The following is a 19,229-nucleotide window of genomic DNA, read 5'->3' on the forward strand; positions in this document are numbered from 1 at the left end:
TAATGTCTACATGTGTCACTTTTTAAATTTACATGTTTCATGAATGTTTAGGTCTATATAAAGCAGTTTTATAATGCCTATTTTGATGTTAGCATCTATTTTCCATCTAAGACTATTTTTAGTGCCAATTTTCCAGTTTGACTAGTTTTTCCTTCATTAGATTTGAATTTCCATTTTGATTCTGATATTTTACACGTTCATAATAATGGTCGACTGTATCATTATTTTTAAAAAGCCTGTAACTTAAAGGTTAACTAAGCTTCTTATGAGCCTGTACTGTTAAACACTGCAAGGAGAGATAGCAACCCCTTTCTCTTTCCCAGCTTTGGAAAGCCCAGCAGTTAGTGACACAATGTCCCAATCTCTTTACCTTTATAAATAAAACCTTGTCAAATCTTGGAATTTCATCTTCACTAGGACAACAGCTGCACATCTGGTACGTGTGTACTGTTGTTTTTAGAGCTCAACGTGTTCAGTTGAAGAAAACGTAATGCCGAAAATAAAATCGCCTAAAGTATCATTAATTTGACAGTGGCTCCTTGTATCCCCTGATTACTCGACAGATGGGGAAGAGAAGACAGGAAAACTTAAAAGGGTCCACCTTTTCAATACAAATTTTGAAAAGGTGGACCCTTTTAAGTTTTCCTGTCTTCCATTCTCAGTTCAATACGGACAAAAATGAAATTCTTAGGTTTAGATGGGGAAGATTATTTTTTGCCAAGTTTGCACATAAATATTTAAGTCTTTGCATTTTCAGGTGTTCAGTGAAAAAAGTACCATCTTATACAACATGCACAGGGTGCTCTACACAAAGCAAATGCAGAATGGAAATATAAACTGAAGCAGACACTCGTAACGCAGACGTCCGAGACTTCATTCAGAAAAAACGCATTTAGTGCTGATTTGTGTTGTACCATTGTACCAGCAAACTTACTTACTTACTCCTTGATGCTACGATCCTTGTAGAACCTTGGTCTCCGCAACAATCTTCTTCCAAAGCTCTCTGTCGATTGCCTTGGTCCTCCATCTCTCGACTCCCATGGTACGTAGTTCAGCCTCCACCTCTTCTATCCATCACTTTCTTGGTCTACCTCTACATCGTCTTCCACCTGGATGCCCCTCCAGCACTTTCTTAGGTTCTCTTGTAGTCTCCATTCGATGGACATGTCTTAGCCAATGCACTCTAGCAGTCTTCATCAAAGATACTATATCCTGTTCTTGGTACATGTCTCTAAGCTCCTAATTTTATCTAATACATCATCCCAGCTCAGTTTTAACTGACCCAAAAATCTTCCTCAATACCTTTCTTTCCCATGTCATTAACCTATTTTCTTCTGTTTTATTTAATACTCAGGTCTCGGCTCCATATGTAACCACTGGTCTAATGACAGTCTTATAAATGATCAATGTAGCTTTCCTGGATATTTGTTTTTTTATTAATGATGGAATTAAGACAGCATAGCATCGATTTCCTGCAGCCAGTCTAACACTTATTTCTTTTTTTTTTTTTCATTTTGTGAAGTAATCAGAGAGCCTAGATATCTAAATTTCTGTACCCCTTTAAAACACTTTCCTCCACACCTAAGTGCATTTGCAGGTTGACTAGATCTGAAATTCATTAGGAACTTAGTTTTATTGTTATTCACTACCATTCCAATTTGCTGTGCTCCTCTCTCCAATTCTTCATAGGTTTCAAGAAGTGCATTCTTTGTACGAGAAATTATGGCCACAGTATCTGCATAAGCCAATATTAAAATTAGTCTATGACATATGTTCCTTTCACGATTTGCAGTGGTGGTACGCACATCTGTTTCTAAAGCAATATTGCAAGAGGACAGCAGACATTGGATCTCCTTACCTCAAACCCACTTTCGCATCGAAGGTTCGTGATACTTTTCCTTGTACACATACCTTACATTTACTTCTGCTCAAAGCTGTTTTTACCAACCTAATCAGTTTTCCAGGATAACTAAGGGCTTTCATTTTGATGAGTAGTTTTCCTCTTCGCAATGAATCGTACGCTTGCTTAAAATCAACATACAATTGATAAAATGGCACGTTATATTCATAGCACCACTCCAGGATGATCCTCATTGTAAAGATATATGATCTATTGTTCAGTGGTTTGCACGAAATCCACACTGATATTCTCCAAGATCCTGCTCTGCTTTGTGTGTTAGATGCTGAGATATTATTCCCTCTATAATTTTTACATTTCAGTTTATTTCCTTTCTTAAGAAATGAGTACACTAAAACTGTTTCCCATTCTTATGGTAATTTCTCTGTTCACCAAATATCCAATATTAACTTATACAATGTTTGTACAAATACCGTTCCACTATATTTTAACAACTCAGCTGTTATTCCATCTTCTCCTGGTGACATTATTCATCGATGAGAGGACAGCTTTTACTTCTTCCAAAGTGAGTGGTTCGCTATTGCATTCCTCAGTTTCATCATCATTAGATTCACCATTTGGTAATTATTAATATTCTTCACTTTGTATTTTAACTGGATTCAAAACATCCTCAAAACGTTCAGCCCGTCTATCCCATCCTGACGGACGGACGGATGGATGGATGGATGGATGGATGGATGGATGGATGGATGGATGGATGGATGGATGGATGGATGGAGGGATGGATGGATGGATGGATGGATGGACTATCGTTGTGACTATCATAATATTCAGCCCTCTAGCCGATGAACCATATTCTGCCATTCTTCCCTACCTAAAGCTTTCAATGTGGTTACTCTGAGAGAACACTGTAGGGGGCCGTTCATCATGTCAATCCATCGCGTTGGAATTCATCCTCGTTGTCTGGTTCCCTGGACTTTGTCCTCAACAATCAGCTTTTGAAGACTACCATCTTGGCGCATTATATGTCCAAAGTAGCGTACAATCCGCTTTTACATGCCAGTAAATGTACCGACATGCGGCTGACATATTTGAGCACCTTCAAATACCACCGGACTGAGCCAGGATTGAACCTGCCAAGTTGGGGTCAGAAGGCCAGCGCCTCAACCGTCTGAGCCACTGAGCCCGGCAATTACTGTGTCGATGGGATGAAAGTTCCTTAGGGGGATCACTGTAAGTATCTAGGTGTGTTAATATAAGGAAAGATCTTCATTGGGGTAATCACGTAAGTGAGATTGTAAATATCACACACTGTTTTTTCCCCTTTTTTAAAGACTGGTATTACTATTCCCTTTCCTCAGTCTTCTGGCATACATTTCTGTTTCCATATGCACTTAACCATTCTGTACACTCATTGCCCATTGTATTCCAACAGTCCAACAGCTTTTATCATTTCCACACTAATTTTATCCATGGTAATAAATAATGGGCAATAATACATTTTATACAATTCCTGTTTACATTACCTTCTTCCAGGTAAAGTTCCTGACAGTCTGGTAAAAAGTTGTATTTATTTACTATCTCCATGTTCAATTTTGCATCCTATAGTACTTTGCTTTTCAAGTACTTGAAGCTTTCCATAATTTCAAGGTTCTGTCCCCCCAGTTTTTTACAGTACCATTGTTTTGCTTTCCTCTGCACTTGTTTTCATTCCATAATTACCAATATACTCACTCAATATGTCCAGTTGATCTTACGCTTCATCTCCTTTTGTTCCTCACATCACAGTGTCAGCTGATTATTAACATTTTTATTTTTTCTTGATTTTAGGTTTTTTCTATTTATATTGGTGTTTTCAGAATGTAATCAGTTCACTGATTTTTAATTTCTGAATATATGTTTATAATATATATTTTTAACCCTAGAACTAGCAAAAGTTAAATCTTGTGGTGGCAGCTTTTACTTGTCTAAATAAAATACAAAATGTCCACAAGGTATGAAACATATACAAAGTTTTATATATCTTCGTAAAGCTAATCCACTGAGGATTGTTGTGTTGACACAAAATTGCATAAATATTTTTACTAGAAAAATGTATAGTTAGTTCAAAAAGAGGAATTCAAAATAATAATAACATTTTTGATCATACTGTATGTACACAAAACTGAAACATGTCACAAACAAACTGAGATATACGAACTGTCAATAATGTATCTGCAATGTATTAGTAAAAGTTTCATCACTCTGAGATGATATTCTTGAAAATATTAGGGAAAATGCCTAGCTTAGGAGTCGTGACCTTAGGTCACTTTGTTGCGATATGTTGCTGTATGGCAGGCTCGTCGTCATTTTCACTTTCCAATATTTGATGGGACAAAATAGCTGATACATGTTCTGAATCCAACTCTGTATCTGTTGGTTCATTCTTTATATCCTCAAAGTCAGATCCATCACTTTCATCTTCTAACACATTTTGCCATGTTTCTTTACTAATTTTCCATAGTGAAGTTGCCACATTTAGACACACGGTGAACTAAAAATTTACATAATCAATAAAAATAATATATATATACAGAAGTAAATAACTCACACTGAATGAGAACATGAACATTTTTAATTTTCTTAAAATTTTAGCCAGCCAAAAACATTTACATGCAATTCTCTATTTTGAAAGTGTCTTCATGTGCACTCATTATCACATTCTGTTAATTTTATATCACCTACTTTAGGAAGTATCCCTGTACCTCAGTCCCCATCTTATCGCCTGGTGGTGTTCTTCGCTGCATCCACAGCAGTTGTAGTATGTGCTCACTACTCCGCCAACTCCACAGCTCTGCTAGCAGTGAGCTCCGACACCCTGCCCTTCACCACTCTCCAGGGATTGCTTGAAGATGGAACATTTGAGCTTGGTGTCGTGGAGAATGGCGGAATGTATACCAGTTTTCAGGTGAGATTTCAGTGTGCCTATTGCCTCTATAACTAGGAGTCTGAGAGGTTTTTCGACATAAGATATGTTGTTTCATTCCTGTTTTGGATGCCTCGGTAAAAATCTGTGATTCCCAAAATAGTGGATTTCCCTCAATAATTTCAAAACTATAAAAGCTAGTAAAAATATAATAACAGAGTTGAAGATAGGAAGATCCACAGAGTCTGTCGAGATAATAGCTCACACATCTGTGATATTCTGGTGAGAACAGAGCTCAGCACATATAGTAAAATTATTATTACCATTCATTAAAAGGAATAGGGGCATACCCCACAGTCAGCAGGTACAGTCTTCCCTTCAAGTGTGGAATACAAATTCGCTGATTAGACATATCTTGCTATGAAACCTGTGGCTGTCGAAGCATGTGTATGTGTGGCATAACTCCAGATACTGGATGCTGAAGTGTGTGTATATGGCATAACTTGTAATTAGACCCTCTCCAGATACTCGTCTTCACTACCTCCATGTCCAAGAACTCTTCTGGAATCTAGTGAGCTTTATCTTTCTTCTAGTACAGGAATCTATGCAGCAGTATCAGGGAGTCCAGATGTAAAATTTATGTCCTCCCAAAAAGAATAACTTGTTGGCAATTATATATGTTGCTCTGTTTTTTGTATAGTTTGAAACTACAACTATGACTTGTTTCAGGTATCTAGCCTTTATGTCTTCCAGTCTTCTTAGGTTTGCTACAGTTAGTTTATGCCATATCAATTGGATACCATACGTTGCAACTGGAGCAGCTTAAATAGTGTCATTGCAGTATCTTCTGAGAGGTTCTGGAGTTTTAGAATCTCATACATGTCTTTGGTTGCTGCTGCCATTTTTCCTTGTATGTGCATTGTTAAAGTTGAGTCTGTGCTTTGAAGAGTGATAAGTATTTAAATGGTACAATTTCAAGTTGTTCACAGTAGCAACTGAATAAATCAGTATTTGACAGTTTTTCTCACCTTTGCCTTAACTCTGTTAATAAATAGCCAATTACTAACAATCCATCTCTGGAGGCTGTTGAATGTTAACTAGATGATGAGGTCTCTGGACAATAAAGCCATAACATCTGCATGCATTACACTGAGTGGCCAAAAGTCATGGGAAGACACTCAATGTGATGTTAATAATGAGTTACTCCTCCATGAGCCCTCAAAACAGCAGCAATACAGCGAGGCATCGACTCTACAAGGTGTTGGAATCATTCTGGAGGGATCTGGACCCACGCATCTTGAACTGCTACCCATGGGTACTTGGTCTTGTGTAGTTGGTGCGGGATTCAGGGAGTGTACACCAGCATCGACAGCATCCCATAAATGCTCAATTGGATTAAGATCGGGAGATTTGGAGGGCTAATCCATGGTTGTAACTTCATTGGAGTGCTCCTCCAACCACCTGCATGCCATCACAGAGTGGTGACATAGCACATTGTCCTGTTGAAACATGGCATCTCCATCAGGGTACTCTAGGGCCAGAAAGGGATGCAGATGGTCTGAAAGAATGTCCACATAATGTGCACCTCTCAGCAGTCCCTGCAGCTGGACAGTGGGGCCTAATTGCGTCCATGAGAATGCCACCCAGACCAGAACTAGGCCACTTTCCACCTGGACCCAACTTTGTTGACACGCAGGATCCATAGCTTCATGGGACATACGCCACACTCTCATGCGCCCATCAGCTCGATACAACTGGAACCAGAATTCATCGGACCATTCACGCTGCCACTATTCCATGATCCATTGCTGATGTTCATGGGCCCATGCACATCATCGAGCTTTGTGTCCAGATGTCAGGAAAGGGACACGAGTTGGTCATCGGCTGGTGAAGCCTATGCGGTGCAGTTGCCTCCTTACAGTCTTGGTAGAAATGTGTTCAAGTGGGCGGTTTCTGACTCACAGTAGCCCGTCGAGCGCCCAGTATGGTTCTGCAGAGGCGACATGATGTCTGTTTGTTAAACACCTGTGGTCTTCCCGTGCGGCAGTTTATACGGGTGGTAACATTCACTCTGCGATATTGGAGATCCACACTCGACGCTGTTGACCTTGGAAACCCATATTCGCGTGTAATTTCTGCAATCATATGACCCATGTGTCTTGCGCCTATGATCATCCCATGTTCAAAATTGGTTAACCCGTGACGTGTTGCCATCTTCACGACACTGGTGTCGCTCAGGGGTCTTACATAGCACATTTTCTAATAGGACACTTCCCATAACTTTTGGCCATTCAGTGCAACTTGGAGTGATAGTATGTTCCATGAGGTGTTATTAGTTTCATCTGTGGGATTCACCGTCAACAATGAACTTCAGCAAGGTTTTTTTTTTTTTTGCTATTTTCTTTACGTCGCACCGACACAGATATGTCTTATGGCGACGATGGGGTAGGGAAGACCTAGGAATTGGAAGGAAGCGGCCGTGGCCTTAATTAAGGTACATCCCCGGCATTTGCCTGGTGTGAAAATGGGAAACCACGGAAAACCATCTTCAGGGCTGCCGACAGTGGGGCTCGAACCCACTATCTCCCGATTACTGGATACTAGCCGCACTTAAGTGATTGCAGCTATCGAGCTCGGTTCCAGCAAGTTTCTTCACCTTCCATTTCGTATTTCCCTTCACTGTGTAAGATTTATCTATACTCTCTTCAGCTTATCCCAGTTATTTCTGGGGTCACTGGAATCACCCAGGCTCATTTTAGTTTTTGGCGGGGGTTTAAGACCGCACACCGTTCCTGATGCCACGTGATTCTTGAGATAAAAATCTCGACCCGGGTGGGAAGCCAGCAGTTAAGCCACTGAGATAATTATGCCCCCTGTGTAATATCTATCGATACCTTAATAATATTTTTGAGAAAACTTGACTATGTGCATGAAAATTGTGAAGATTTCAGAATTTTGTAAAAATGTTAAAAATGTCTCAGTATCTTTAGGGAAGGTTCGAGCAGACTGCAAATGAAGCCAAGAAGGAATAATGAGTCAAAAAATGTCAAACAAGGTCAAGACGTTTCTTCTCTTCTTGGCAGCCATTAGGCAGCAGGATTTACACTTCTCTATTAAGGAATTTGACAAACAAAAATGAAACACTTTAGCTAATTGGGTGGGTCTCGTGACGTCGAAGGAACCACATTGTCGACCATCTGGAAAAAAATATAAATAAAATGATAACATAAGCATCTTGACGCAGTGGGATTTGTGCTGGACAAAGCGGAGGCGGGACAGGTTTTTCTCCGGGTACTCCGGTTTTCCTGTCATCTTTCATTCCAACAACACTCTCCAATATCATTTCATTAATCATTCATTAATCGTTACCCCAGAGGAGTGCGATAGGCTTCGGCAGCCGTCACAATTCCCATCCTCGCCACTAGAAGGGGGCTTCATTCATTCCATTCCTGACCCGGTCCAACTGGAAACAAGCTGTGGATTTTCATTTTTAATGATAATCTAAGATTAGAATTTGATGTCTGTATTTTATAAGGTGATACATGTTTTAAAATCATTTAACCAAAACATTTCAACAGTTATTATAGTTGTTTAAAATTATTTCAATGTGTCAAGTTAAGAATTTGGGATTATAATAATGTAACAAGTCCAAGAGTATGTTTAGTAATTTTACCCCACTGAAGAAGAGAACAGTTTAAGTTTCTCAAAACATGTATGGCTTTTAATAACAACAACACTGTTAGTAATATTGACAAGGTGGAACAAGGGGTTTAAATAAATGAGTGTGTGATTATCCACTGTAAATGAAATGTTCAGACTCAGGTAAAACGACAGTTTCTGTGGTCCACCTCGTAGGTTGAGTGGACTGAATCAGACCTTATATCAACTTTCTTCCTGCATGCAGAGACATCTATGCAATGCTACGAATGTAAGACCAGACCACCTCCTGAATCATCCTGTTGATGGAGAGGTCACAGTGTGTAATTGTTCTCAGTGTATCGTGAGACGTTAAATTGTACGTAACTTGTGAGAGTCTCATGAGATATCTCTTCTCTGCAAGACATTGAGCAGTTGTCAGGGTTCTCGAGACACGCGCTTTTGTTTTCCGTTGTAGGTTTTAAGTCCGTTCACGGAATCTGTAAAGTGTGGTAGTGCATGACATAACATGCTCCCTTTACTTTCTCCCAGCTGGTCTCAAGAAGGAAACAGGCAAGTTAACCCCTGCAAGCTGAATATATTCAATGGCCGTGCAGTATCTCCACTTCTTCTTCTTCTCAACCCTGAGGGTTGGTGGGCTTGCAGATTCCTTCTTTCTGTAACCAGTCTCCTCACTTCACTGTATTCTCTTCCTGCCATGATCTCGTCCATGAATTCCTGCCTTGGTCTCCCTCTTGCACTACGTCCTTCAATTTTTCCCTCCAGTGAGGTTGTAAACTATCTTGAATGTCGCAGTAGGTGATACCATTCCTCCTTTTCAAAAATGTTTTCAGCCAATTCCTACTCGAGTTAATACTTCGTTAGTCACTCTCTGTCCTTCGTACCTTACCTCCTCCAGCACCACATCTCGAAAGCCTCAAGTTTTTTTTTTCTTTTCTGTTCTTAAAGTTCAAGTTTCAGAGGCAAAAGGGCTATGCTAAAAATAAAAAAATAAAATAACTTTTGACAAGTTGTTTCCTAGATAGGAAACTTTACATTATTTCCACAAACTATTATAATTTCAGCACTGATTCTATCTCTCTTTAGTCAGCTACTGACTTGGTAATGCAGCAGCTCTTCATTCGATATATGGCTACACCTCAACAACCACTTCCCAAGAGCACCATAGAAGGATTCCGCCGAGTCTGTAGCGGCGAGAAATATGCTCTCATGACGAGTTACGACTATGCAATGGGGCTCATAAACAACATGCCGTGTAAAGTGACGTTCCTCTCTGGAGCTTCTTTCCCTCAGGTTCTCAGCATGGTGCTGGCCAAGAACAGCCCCTACAAAGGAGTGATCGACCACAGGTAGGTTAAAATTATAGTCCTTTATTTTATTTTTATTTTATGGCCACCACTAGACCACTCTAGTCAGTGTAATAAAAAGTGCTTTTCAATTTCATGTCAGCTCAGTACTCTATCTTCTTGTTTCATTTTACCCTCTTTGGGATATGTTGAATGAATCATTTCTGCGTGTGTTGTTCCTTTTTTAGTGCCCAGTATTTCTTCATTCTTCATTCTTTCTGATCTTAGTTTCCTCTCATCTTCTGAGATAATAGGTTTAGCTTTTAATGTAGGTTTGTCTTGGAACCTTATATTTTTGTCTTTAGTTACTACTTCAGCTGTTCGATCGAATAGTGAATTTTCTGTAATTTTTAATTCTACTAGGCCTTTTTAAGTTTCTTTAAACCAGTTGGGTTTTGTTTTGCAGTTATGGAAGAAGTAAAAGATTTGTTTCGTTGATCTATTAGAGTTCATTTTGAGAAGACTGTAAAAATTTCTCCTTCCTTTTCGCATAGTGTCTGAGAGTTTTTCAATATTCTTGTGGAGTGTTCCATTCTTGATGTGTATTATCCTCAAATAATTATCCTATGATCTTTCTTAAAATTTTCCTTCCTTTTAGCTTTAGTTTTTCCACCTAGCCTTCAGTGGCGTATGCTAGGATCAAGACGTGGGCTACCAGTAGACTTCGGTTACCCCTTTTTGATGGTTGGTTTAGTGAACGTCAAGCCTTCAGCGTTTTGAGCTGCAGCCAATAGCCAATGGAGAAGCCTGTTGTGTTGTGAAGGCTGCTTCACAAGCTACTGTCCTGGCCTCTGCTACTGCCAATGCTCAACTCCTGATCAGAGGAGATGGTAGCCTGAGGTTTAGCAAATTAAAGCTCGGTTTTGTGGCTAAATGGATAGAATGCTTGCCTTTGGTCCGATGGTGCCAGATCAATTTTTCAGAATCGACCCCCTCATACTGTTAATTTTCCTGGCTTGGAGATTGGATGTTTATGATGTCTTTACCATTCATTTTATCCTCATTAGGACACCAAGCCTATACAGATGCCATGCACCATTTAAATAAAAATGCTGAATTTTACAGTGGTTGTACCCATCGTTCACTGGTGTATTAGCTTCCTTCAGGATTTCAGTGATGGTCATTGTTTATGAGCTTCATGTCCGTATTAATAGATTACACATATATGGAAAAGAAAGGATTCCACCTGATCAATACAATTTATTATACTTGTAGTTCTTACAGTAACCTTTAAATTGCAATACGTAAGTATGAATGACCTTGAGGTTTAAGTTGTGATTGCAAAAAAAAAACTTAACCTAAACTTAAAAGCTAGTCAGTTGTACAAACACATGAAATACATTAAAATATACTAAAAACATATGTAAAGCACTGATTAATGTTTATGTCTTGCATATCTTCTTTCTTGGTAAAGTCTTGTGACTATGAAATATGTCAGTTGATGATATGATATAATGGAGTCTAAAACCTAGCGAGTTTAATTGTACATGTCTTGCATGTGTTTTCTTCTTGTAGTTGTTGTGCTGTTAATCATAGATTTGCGTCGGTTGATGCTATGTTTATAAGCAATGATGAGTTTCTATGATGTATTGTAATAAAAACACTGTTGTTAAAAGGTCCACTTAAGCTTCATGGTAGGTAAAATCTTGTTTGAGTTAGAAGCATAAGATGAAGACTTGTTTGGTTAAAATTCAGGGAGCAGAGGTGGTTCCTTTCTTGTCTATATTGTGTCTGGTATTATGGTTATCTGTTAAAGAATAAATATGTATGAGTGATGAATTCAAACGATAAATCATAACTTATATGCCCCATTAGACATATCTGGATATGCCAAACAAAAGATGGGAACCTCCTTCAGATATTGTAATGTAATTTATGCAAAACATCAACATTAGCCAGCTGATGATTGCCAAATAGGCCGAAACCAGTACTGTAAGAAATACAAGTATAATAAATTGTACTGATCAGGTGGAATCCTTTCTTTTCCATATATGATCAGTGATGGTGTCCGACCCATGATCCAACCAACAAAAGAGAACCTGAAAGATTGCATGCCATTTTAGCAGATCTACCTATAAAAATAAAACTATATTATTCCTATAACAGCAGCCCTACAGTGTCTTCCTACAAGGATGTAGAAGTAAACGGAAGTGAAATACCAGCACTGTATTATCTGTATGATTAAGTCAGAAGTATGAGGTGAGGAAGTATATACGATGACTAACGCATTGTTGATAGTTTGCAGTGGTGATCTGATGGACCGAAGCCTAGCACACATATCCCCCACTTAGTCCCTGCAAGGGGGCTGCGATGTCAATCGCCAATGCGTAGCTTTCAGAAATACATGAGACGTTTCTCACTGCTTTCAAGTTTTGTAAATGGAACAATGCGTCAGATGCTTACATTATAATGTGCTTTAGACTTCCATCATTCTCAATTGAGCTTTGGGGTTCACCGATAGCCTTGGTAGCCCTCAGTATACGCCACTGCTAGCCGTTGAAATTCATGTTTATTGTTTCTGCTGCGTATAGTGCTTCTGGTTTAATCACTGTTTTATAACGTTTAATTTTGGACCCCCATGAAACAGATTTCTTTCGCATATGTCTTTTGTTAGATGGAAGGCCAATTCAAGTTTATTTATCCTGGATTCCATTGCTTTGTATTCAACAGCGTTCCAACTAATCCATTCTACGAGATATTTGAATTCTTCTACTATTTCACTCTTTTGTTCCTGGACTTTGATGTATTTATGTGGGTGTTTGTTGTTTGTTATGATTTTGTCTTGTTTTTTTCGAAGGAGTATTTCACTCTCTTGGATCTTAACTGTCTTTCTTCATCTGAAATCACCTGACTCATTGTCTGTCTGTTGATCTTGGTTTCTTTGTCTGCGAGTTTCTTGATTTTGTCTGTTTTAAATCTTCTACTGTAATTCCCTCATATCTTCCTTGATTTCTGCAATTGATTAAATGTTGCTTGAACTGTTCCATAATTTTTCTGACTCTCCCGATGATCCTGTTTTCTGTTGTCCCAAGCAGATGTCCAAAGAATGAGATTTGTTTCTGCCTGATTGTACTCCTTACCAATTCTGTTCCTTGTAGACTGCTTCAAATTAAACAATTTAAATAACATGCAAAACCATACCTCTTGTTTCTGGGAACGAGAGCTTCTTCGAATTAGGTGGGGTTTTAAATGAATCAATTTTGAATTATCGATGTTCTACTGTAACCTAGGGAGAGTCTCTACGATCATCTTGAGACTCTGGCAAAATGGAGGTGTGATGCGAATATAAGAACTCAACAAGAGAGTTCTCTTAGCCTCTCTCACCTCAATCCTTCAATTTCCAACCTACTCGCAGTGCCCCTGTTAAGCCGAGCAACCCAGTGGAAGGCTGGGTAACCAACCCCAGTAGGAAACTGGGTCGGTGAGCCAATGGATTTCGGGGCAGTGGAAGGCAACAGGAAACCACCATTGTACTCTTCCCTCGACAACCCCATGATGGCTTTGCTTAATTCCAAATGTTCTGGAGTAAGTCTCCCAGTTGGATCTCCGGGGGAGACAGGATTAAGAGAAGCCCCTATTTTATTCCGTCAAAGTAAATTCTCTACAAGAGTTATTATAAGGATTGCAACTTGGAATGTCTGTGGTGCCCTACACCCAGGAAAACTCGCAATAATAGAAAGAGAAATGAGTTCACATGATGTGGATATCCTTGGCCTTAGTGAGATTCATTGGAAAGGGCATGGACATTTTGTAACTCATGGAAGGAATACTGTATACTTTACAGGAAGCGATGATATGATTTAACAACAATAAAGGTGTTTTAATTTAATCCACCTATTCAATACTTTTATTTTCACTTACAGTGGTTACATAAATAGACTCACAGTTAAATGGGACATGTTTCGCCCTCAGTTAAGGGCATCTTCAGCCTAAAAACAATCATCAAGTGTACAACTAATATTAAAAGTGGAAGCTAAAAGTTTAGCCAGTTATTAAAATTCTGAACATAAAAATGTGAAAAATGATGCAGCCTTGTCACAATTGACTCCACTCATCCTCTCCACCCTTCCACACTCCCCTATTCCTTCCCCTCCGAGTTCACTGCCGCCTCTGCAGGACAGTTACAACACCAGACTCGGAGCCAACAGAAGGGCAGCAACCAACACAACAGTAGATTACAAATAACAACTTTCAACTAACATGTAAGTCCTCATCTGTTTCAATTTATGTAATCCAAATTCTCTCCTTATGTCCAACTTCTTATTTCATCTTTTCCTTCTCTTACAGAAAACATTATTTCAGTATCTACTGACATTTCCTGGCAAGGTTTCAGCCAATAGTATTACCTACCAGTTCTAAGGGCCACTTACAATTTTTCAACTGATGCTTCTGTCTCACTTCATGCTGACGAATTTCATCAGCGGCCTTGGACATATTGTATTTTTGACAATCATGTTTATGCTTGTGTTCACGTCCTCATGTCGTTGGCTTTATATTATTACCACTTTGGTTTTCCACTAACATTTTAAATGAACTGTTTTAATTGGAATTTTAATGGAAGAAGTTTTAGTCCACGACAAGATTATAGTTTAATCATTGACAGTGTTTCCATTAGCATCTTTATATATTGCATCATTTTTCACATTTTTATGTTCCGAATTTTAATAACTGGCTAAACTTTTAGCTTCCACTTTTAATATTAGTTGTACTCTTGATGATTGTTTTTAGGCTGAAGATGCCCTTAACTGAGGGCGAAACATGTCCCATTCAACTGTGAGTCTATTTATGTAACCACTGTAAGTGAAAATAAAAGTATTGAATAGGTGGATTAAACTGAAACACCTTTATTGTTGTTGAACTGTAAATTTTCAATACGGATCAAAAATGAGATTTATAACATGCGATGATATGAGTCAAAATGGTGTTGCAATTGTTGTTCCTGAAAAACTGAACAATACTGTCCTAGACTATGAACCCATCTGTGATAGAATCATTACCATCAAACTGAATGCTTCCCCTTGCAGGATTAATATTATCCAGGTCTATGCTCCCACAGCTGAAATAGAAGAGTTCTATGAACTAGTAGAACATACCATCAATCTGTTTGCAAATAGGGAAATAGTAATAATCCGAGGTGACTTCAGTGCTAAGACTGGGGACACTACTGGAGACACTGACATCAGATCTGTGATTGGTCGTTATGGCCTAGGCGAAAGGAATGAACGAGGAAAACAGCTACTGGAGTTTTGTGTTGGCAATGACATGGTAGTTTGCAACACCCTCTTCCAGCATCACCCAAGGCGTCTGTACACTTGGATATTGCCTGGTGATAGAGTCAGGAATCAGACTGACTTCATCTTGGTGAGACAACCTTGTAAGACATCTGTTCTAGATTGTAAGACCTTTCCTGGAGCGGAATGTGGCAGTGACCATAATCAGTTGTGCATGAAAATACAGCTAAAACTAAAGGTCACCAAGATGATAAGAGCAAGGCAATTTATACTCACTAACCAGGAATCTCTTGCATGCTTTAGGCAACTTGTACGGCCAAAGCTCCCAGATTTGCTTCTAAAGGAAGAAGTATCACCTTGTCAGATGCGGGACAGAATAAAAGAGATTGTCTCCTCATCTCTCCCAGAGCCAGCTAGGAGGACACCGAGTGCAAAACATCCCTGGATATCAAACAAAACTTTGCAACTGATTGAAGAGAGAAGTAGTCTGTAGAAACATGGTATCCAGTCCATTCAGGATGAAAGTAGGTACAGGATCCTGTGTAGAGAGATACAGCGTAATTGTAGAAATGATAAATCACAGTTCATCCACAGCGTTTGCAAGGAAATAGAACAAAACCAGAACCAAAATCAAACAAAGGATCTCTTCAACAAAATCAATAGCATTACTCGTCAATTTAAACCATGCACATGGTGTATAGAAGACGAGAATGGACGGCTAATTGGAGATAGAAAAGAAACAATACTGTGAAAAGCTGTACTCTGGAAGAAATGATGATGTAGCAGTCCAGCAACCAGAAGGGCCTTCTGCATTGGAACCTCCCATTCTACAAAGCAAAATCAAGAACACCATTAACCATTTGAAAAGAAACAAATCCCCTGGACTCTCCCCTGGAGAGATGCTTAAAGAAATGGGTGAAGAAGGTTTGCACGTGATGCCCTCATTGTGTAATAGGATATGGACGAAGAGAATGGCCAAAAGATTGGACAAGCTCTATTTTAATCCCCTTGCACAAGAAAGGGTCAGTCAGGAAGTGTTCCAACTATCGTACAATTGCTCTGATATCTCGTGCAAGTAAGATTTTATTGTACATCATAAACCAGCGCCTCAATTCTTACATAATGCCTCACATATCCATTGAGTAAGCAGGATATGAGGTAAATAATTGAAAAATCTTGTGAGTTCTGTGTTCCTGTGTTAATACGATTCCTTGACTACAAGAAAGCTTTTGATTGTGTTGTCTGGAATAAACTATGGCAGGTTCTTGGTGAATTTGGCATTCCACAACATCTAATATCATTACTGGAAAGTCTGTATGGAAACAACATTGCAACCATAAAGGTAGATGGCGATATTTCAGAATTTTTCAGTATTTCGCAGGGTATCTGACAGGGCTGTATATTATCACCTATTCTATATAACATCTATGCTGAATAGGTGATGAGGAAAGCCCTCGATAACTGGACTGGAGGCATATCAATTGGTGGACGATAAATCAGTAACCTGCGCTTTGCTGTCGACACCACTCTCCTTGCCAGCAGTGAAGATGAACTTGCAGAATTACTAGCAAGGGTAAAAGATGCAAGTTTAGAATATGGGCTAGAGATCAACCTGAGCAAGTCCAAACTAATGATAATTGACAGAGCGACACAGATCCAGCTGACAGGTCAATTAAGGGAACTGGAAATGGTAAATGACTTTATATACCTTGGGTCAACCATCTGTGATACTGGAAGTTCTGACAAAGAGATTACGAGACGTATCACCTTAGGGCGCGTTGCCATGAGCAAACTCACAAAAATATGGCAGAGCAGAGCAATCACAAACAGTACAAAGATTAGACTAGTCGATTCTCTTGTGTTCTCTGTCTTCTGAAAGCATGATCTTGAACATGATATAACTTCTTCATTTAACCCAATTTTTTACACAAGGTGTTACATTAAACAATACACATCTTACGAGGAGATAAAAACAGGGACGAATATAGAAACAAATGAATCGTTCACGTCTCTGCACAATATTTAAAATGCAATTTACCGTTGGTCTTTATAGCTATTGTTGAGAGTGAAGGAGAATTTCCTGTTGTGTATGTTTATCAGGAACTCAAGGGAGACTTCATTAGTTAGTTGGAACATAGAAAAAATGATGAACTCTTCTCAGAAGAACTCTTAAGGTTTCACTTTACTTTTTCCTGCCTGCTGGCTCTTCAGAATTGTGTGCGCGTGCGTTTTGTATTCAGGAATCATTCAAGGTGAATATTTTCGCACTGCAAGATGTGTGGTTAAGGTTATTTTTAATATGTATAACTTTCGCTTTCTCAACGATTCATTTGTTTCTATATTCGTCCCTGTTTTTATCTCCTCGTAAGATGTGTATTGTTTAATATAACGCCTTGTGTAATATAAATGTCTACATGCTAGCCTATTTCCCACATTTTGGCTGAAGATGACGCCAAACAGCGTCGAAACTAGTGTAAATATATGTTGTAAATAAACTATAACATTTTTGTATTGAAAAGGTGGACCCTTTTAAGTTTCCTATCTTCCATTCTCAGTTCAATACGGACAAAAATGAAATTCTTAGATTTAAAACATAGTTCCAAGCGCTCTCCACTTGGGGGAAACCCGCTCGAGTCCAGGACCTTTGAACGAATATGAACGAGTGAAAAACATACATTGCAGTGCTCTAAACCTGGCAACAAGTTAAATCACTACAGGAAATAATGCAGAAAATTGGCCTAAGAATATCCTTCGAAAAGACAGAAATCATGTTTACTGATCTACCACTCATAAATAAAATCACAATAAAAGAACAGGAAATCAAAAATGTTGACATATTTAAATATTTCTCAATAGCCACAAAATTAAAACATTTATTTATTTATTTATTTATTTAGCGTATGGCCCGTACAATCAAATTGAGTTTAGATATAAATTATATACATATTTACATAACAAGAAAACAATGAACAAGAAAAGGCTCCCTACAACTGAATGTCAAGATCACTGATCCACTGTATTGCTTCTGGAGTTGCCATCAGGAAATCCACTTTGCTGCCTGTGTATGCCCGCGTTTCACACTCTGACAATATGATGTATGGTTTGTCGTGTAGCTCCACAGTCACACGCGGGTGTCGGCAACTTGTTCCATTTAAACAGCATGTCTCTGCATCTGCCATAGCCTGTTCTTATTCTGTTCAGAGCAGACCATGTTTTACGTGGTAGTTGGAATCCACTTGGAAGTTTGGCATTCGAGAACATACTGTGCAGGTGCGTCTCCGTTGCTGCTTCCCACCGTCTTTTCCACTCTGTAGTTGGGTTGTAGCTTCTAGCAACCATGTCTGAGGCGTTACGAAAGTTGGATGGCGTGAACGTAATCTGTTTTGGTTGATAGTTCTTAGATCTTCGTGTACAGGTAAGTTGGGGTTCCTTAAGATTTTATTGAATTCCTTGATAAGAGCGGTGGATCTGCGTAAATCAGATGGCATTATTCCAGATAGAAGCGGGAGCCAATGAATTGGTGTAGATCGAATTGTGCCAGTTATTATGCGCATAGTGGAATTCAATTCAGTATCAATGAGTTTTGTGTGATGACTGTTCATCCATACTGGAGCACAGTACTCAGCACTTGATTATACCAAGCCTAAAGCTGAAGACCGTAAAACGCTTGCTGAAGAACCCCAGGTAGTTCCACAAAGCTTATGAATGATGTTGTTACGTGTTTTCAGTTTCTGTGCAGAGCCCAGCAGATGTTGCTTGTAGTATAGTGTTCGATCCAAGATTACTCCAAGATATTTTGGGTTCCAGTTGTGGTGAAGTATCCTGCCACAGAAACTTACATTCAATTTAGTATTTGCTAAGTGATTGTTTAAATGGAAACAAGACACCTCTGTTTCATTGGTGTTGGGCTTAAGTCTCCAGTTCCTGAAGTAAGTTTCCAAAATGGACAAATCCCTTGTTAAAATCTCTTCAGTTCTCTCCAGTTCTTTGTGTTGCATAGCTAATGCTATATCATCAGCATAGTAGAATTTCCGTGATGTAACTTCAGGAAGATCAGATATATTATAAAACAGCTACACAACCAGAAATAGCATATGCAACTGCAACCATTTTCAAAACAATTAACACTGCAAAAATACTCAAAATTGAAAGAAAAATCAGAACGTGCATTAACAAAAACTACCAAGAAAAAGAACTCTGGAGACTAGTTTCAGGTATCAATCATTTGCATT

Source organism: Anabrus simplex, chromosome 1, assembly GCF_040414725.1.
Source record: "Anabrus simplex isolate iqAnaSimp1 chromosome 1, ASM4041472v1, whole genome shotgun sequence".
Lineage (NCBI taxonomy): Eukaryota > Metazoa > Arthropoda > Insecta > Orthoptera > Tettigoniidae > Anabrus > Anabrus simplex.